Genomic DNA, 5,244 nt, shown 5'->3' on the forward strand with positions numbered 1-5,244 from the left:
TCAGGCGCAGTTAAACAAGTTACCTCTCCCTCTGCATTTTCAAGGGCTTGGGACCTTCAAGCTCACCTACAGCTGTGTTCAGCACAGAATACCTGTCTGTCCAGCTGTCTGTCTGCAAGCTTGGCAGCATTAAAAGGCTTTACAAGATAGACCAAAAAATACATGAAAGAGTGTAAGAGTAAAATTGAATACCAGGAAAAGTCTTTAAATATCGAAAAAGTTAAGAATAACGTTGTGTAATGTAAAGCCCCAATCAAAATCTAGGTGAAGGTACCCTTGAACTATTTTAAAGGAATGCTGTTCTTGAAACTCATGACTATATTTTAAAAATTCTATTGAAATATTTTTATAAGACCTCATATAATTACCACTACATCACACCACTATTATTACTGCTGCTGCCGATATTAAAACAGTACTACGGTGGCACATTACTGCCGTAACATTACCTGATAGCGTTCTATCTAGTTACTATTCGCGATAATCTTTTGGTAAGAAAAGTCTCATAACACTAAATACGTGCTTGAAAGTGCCTAGAACTGCCACCTATTTCCCTTTTTTCCCTTTTAACAGTAACAGATTAACAAGTTACGATCTGCGAATTCCACTTAATAAAGTAACATTATAATTGGTTAACCAGATCAGATTATTGAATTCCACTAATGAGTGGTAACACGAATCTAATCTTGTTAATGGCCTAGTTTAAGGAATATTTGGCATGATAATCCCCTGCTGTGCATCTGATGCTTATTGCACTGGTGTCACAGAAGGGACCAATTTTCTGTGTATTCGTTTCCTGGCTCAGGGCCATTAAGGGTCCATTTTTATAATAAAACATCAAAAACTGCACAGCAGGATACTCAGATTGGAGATCTTAGACAATTAGGCAAAACAGAGGTTGTGTACAAATACACGAGGTTTTTGGGGGTTTATTTATTTTATTTTTTTGGGGGGGGGGGTGGGTGGGTGGGGGTCACTTATAGAAGGCTTAAAGTAGGCCTTTAACCAGTTATTATTCAACTTATTGAGTAATTTACTCACTGGTTAACTAGATCAGATTCGTGCTACCAGTTATCGATAAAGGTATTACAGATTCAGGTGCTAACAGGTAATCTAGTTATGGTGTGCGAATTCCACTTAGTTAGTAACATACTAACTGGATACCTAGATAAGATTCGCGTTAACACTAACTAAGTGAAATTCGCAAATCATAAGTAGATAACCAGTAATGTATTGTATTAATATATTTATAGATAACTGGTGACACCAATCTTATCTAGTTAACCAGTTATTATATTACTTATTAAGTGGAATTCGCAAACCATAACTAGATAACTAGTTACTGCTTGAAGGCAAAAAGGCATTTGTAGATAAGAGGTAACACGAATTTTGTCTAGTTATCAGTTATAATGTAACTTATTTAGTGGAATTCGCAAACCATAACTAGTTTACCTGTTAATGTTGTACAGCTTAGAAATGTAGCAGGTGGTAGTTCTAGGCAATTTCAAACCAGTTTTTAGTATTATGATAATTATCTTAACGAAAATTAACTAATTAGCTAGATGATTATCGCGAAAATAAAGTGGTTAACACGAAACAATTCGCGAACGTTGACAGGTTATCTTACGGCAGTCATATGTCACCATAGTTGTCAACAACGCTCGTCCGTTTTACAATTTAAATTTACGAAGTCGATCAACGGGCTTACCTCAACACAGATTAAAGGTAGACTACTATGATACATGGGCTTAGCTACAACACTTATGGCTTTGCTACACAGGTTCACACGGTCATTTGTTACATGGGAGCAAATTAACATGTGAATATCTTGAACCAGTTCAAGTTATGGGCCAGTTTACGGTTTAACTCGACACTGACGACCAAAGCAATGCTATGACAAAACCTCGACTTTTTTCTTACAAAATCAGACGACATTAACAGCAGCAGTAATGGTAGTAGAATGTGTAGCTAGTTATAGCGGGGTTGGCAGGAAGGGGTTGGCAGGAAGATCACTCCAAAACGTCGAAATCATCTGAAACAGAGAACATTGATAATAAAAGATTGCCGCTTATGTATTAAGGTGGAAGATCCTGTTGTATTCTATGTTTTAGCATTTTTTTATAATGCCGCAAACACAGTGAACAGTATCACATCGAGCTAGTTGACACAGCAGCTAATAAACTAAAAAATCATGACTCGCAGCGTAATACAAAACATTTTAATAAACAGAACATACCGAGGCTCAAATAACGTTTTGACATTAATGTTGATTTCCAAACAGAGAATATACAACATTCAGGTACTCGTTTAACAAGCATTGATGAAAATGCGATGACAAGAACCGTGGCTTATTACATCCCATGATCCCCCGTCCCTCCCTCACTCTTTATCACAAAAGGTCTACAAGACCACGATAGTAACACTTACCCAACCCGCTTTCCAGGATGAACCGCTGAAGTTTCGCCCGCTCTTCCTGCAACTCCTGGCAATCACATGACCCAACGCCACCTGTATCCATGGCAACGGAACCATCATCACCACAGCTATTCTCCAAGGAGACACCAGTCACCGCACCGCCGGTGACCACCCTTTCTGACCAATCATGATCGGGTTCGCCGCGCGTGGCGATTGCAAGGATGCCCGTCGGCTCCCGCTCATCGGCGATGCACTGATTTGCTCTGATAAAGTCTGCCAACAGTCGTCGCGGTTTCATGCCGTATCCTATCAGACAGCGCTGCTGTTGTGCCTACCCAAACAAAACAGACATGCCATGATAAGAATTAACAATTTTGCGCTTACAGTTCTGCCATATTCTGTGTAACCTATCAAGCTATGCGAATGCGATCAGATAATGTATACGATTTCTCAAAACTAAGTCGAACTCCGTAGCTCGAATTCGCTTGGCTCGAAGTTTCCGAGGTTTTAAATATTTTCGCAGGTCAAGAGGAGTTCGAGCCAACGGGATTCAACTGTCCTTGGTCGTATATATTACATTGTATATGTATTTTCGTATATTGTATGTGAAATACATTTTGAGCTGAACATCATACAGTAATGTGTACTTTTTGCGGTCCCGCTAAAAGCCTCAAAGCACTAAAAACAATTATGAAAGTACAATTAATGTTAAAACGTACCACGGGTCTACCCGTAGGAGTCTCCTCGATAAGGCAGCCGTGGGGTTTTTCAAGGAATTCGTCACAGCCTTCTGTACTCGACAGCGTGGACCAGGTGGACCACGTGGCAAAGGTACTGTCTTCAAGCTCGGTGCCCTCAAGCTCGGAGTCGCTGGTCAGAGTCTTTTCAGAGTTATGCTCCGAGGGAGCTCTCTGAAAACTTTCCTCTAGGCTAAAAGGGACTACCTGGAAACTTTCCAGGAAAGACACATCCGATGTCCGGAGATAATCCGCAAACGACTGAAAATCAGAACCAGACGTACGAGTGTTCATACCGTAAAGGCCAAATATACAAATGCAATTATATGCTATTTGAACAAATGCTATTCTTGACTTGAGTTAACTGTCTTATTTTATTTTAGGATATTTTACAGGAGGCAACTATGTATATGAAACTTTAATTAATACATGTACTCGATACACATTTGACATAGAAGGACTTAATATGATATTATTTAGTCCACATCGAAGTAATCTATAAATAAACCAAGCAACTACCAGGTGATTACTCATCGTTTTCAGATGCAGCCCAAGGAATTGACATTATAGGGGGTTTGACTCCTTTTAGAACCGAATAATTAATGAAAGGTGTAACCCCCCCCCCCCCCCCACTCCCCCCCAATAATTTTTAACAATTCAAGTCGGAATGGTGCATTTGCAGCGTATTTTATTACTTTTTTTCAACAAAATTGTGATAAAAAGTAAACTTGGACGATCTAATGATCCGCAAGAGATATTTTTGTCATAGTAAAGTTATACATAGTCCACCTACCACGGGCGTAGAAGTCACGGGGAACCCAGGGTCAAAGAGACTATCCCCATCACTGCTGCAACTGTCCTCGAAACATTGCTGTCGTGTACAGGACGACTCCAAGGACTTGCACGGGGAGGCTTCTATGAAACTTCCGGTACTGGATGGGTCTGTCTCGTAGCCATCAAAGTACAACTCCGCTGAAGCAGCCGAGGACATCTCCGCTGAAGCAGCCGAGGACAGTGTCCGGCTCTCAGACCACACGGGAGACCTCTGAATCAAATCATTTAAAATATTTAGAAATGTTTACAATCTACTAGGAAATATTTCTTTTCGTCATATTGCTATCTCGTCCAGGTTAACAGTGTATGCCATTTAAACTAAGGAAAAGTTAGCCGACATGAATTAAAATCTTAATTATTAAGAATGGGCGGAGTGAGCGTAGCGAACGAGCCATTATTTATCATTATTATTTTAATTCAGGCCATCAAACTGGCTAAGAATACAAACTCCGTCGGTTGACACATTGTCAACGCTAAATCTGACCCAGAGATTGTGTATCGGATGAGTGGCAGTGGGCGGACCCGCGAGAATTGAAAGTCTTATTGATTAAGCACTTACTGAATGCCTATTTGCAATTATATTGGCTGTAAATGTATGTTGTATTCGAACGGCTTTTTCGAAATGTTCCCTTTTGAATTAAGCAAGTTTTAAGGTTTAAAGTAAATCTTGCAGGAACATGCGCCCGGTGTTGGGGTTGAATCCACGACCGCCGAGAAACTAGCTCGTTTGTGCTAATAGGGCGGCTGGTTTGTACACTACACTACACTACATATCCTGAGGCGTGTTAATTTCATCTATAAATGAATAGGACATGCAACAATGAATAAACATATATATATACGAATACCACGTACCCCTGATGTATCCTCAATTCTGGGACTGGAGGAGAACCGGGTAGTCTCGGACCACGTGGGAGACCGCTGCAACGGAAACAATGCATTACGTTAAATCTTGTGAGTTTCTTTCACAAATATTTTATATAATTATTATTCTTTTATAGCTTGGTATACATGTGGAAGTAATTTATCTTCCCTAGACTAATATGCAACAGAAGAGGAGATGAGGAATAACAATTCCAAAAAAATAGCATTCTTTTAGCTCGATTCTAGGACGTTACATGCATCTAAAAGTAAAAACGTCCGTAAAATATGTCTACGTGTAAAATGGGTTGCAATTTCTGTATGATTTTTTTTTAAATTACCAATGGCATAGTCTTTGCAGATTTGATGTCAAGGCCAAAGTCCATTACAGCCTCCA

Source organism: Mya arenaria, chromosome 7, assembly GCF_026914265.1.
Source record: "Mya arenaria isolate MELC-2E11 chromosome 7, ASM2691426v1".
In the NCBI taxonomy this organism is placed as follows: domain Eukaryota; kingdom Metazoa; phylum Mollusca; class Bivalvia; order Myida; family Myidae; genus Mya; species Mya arenaria.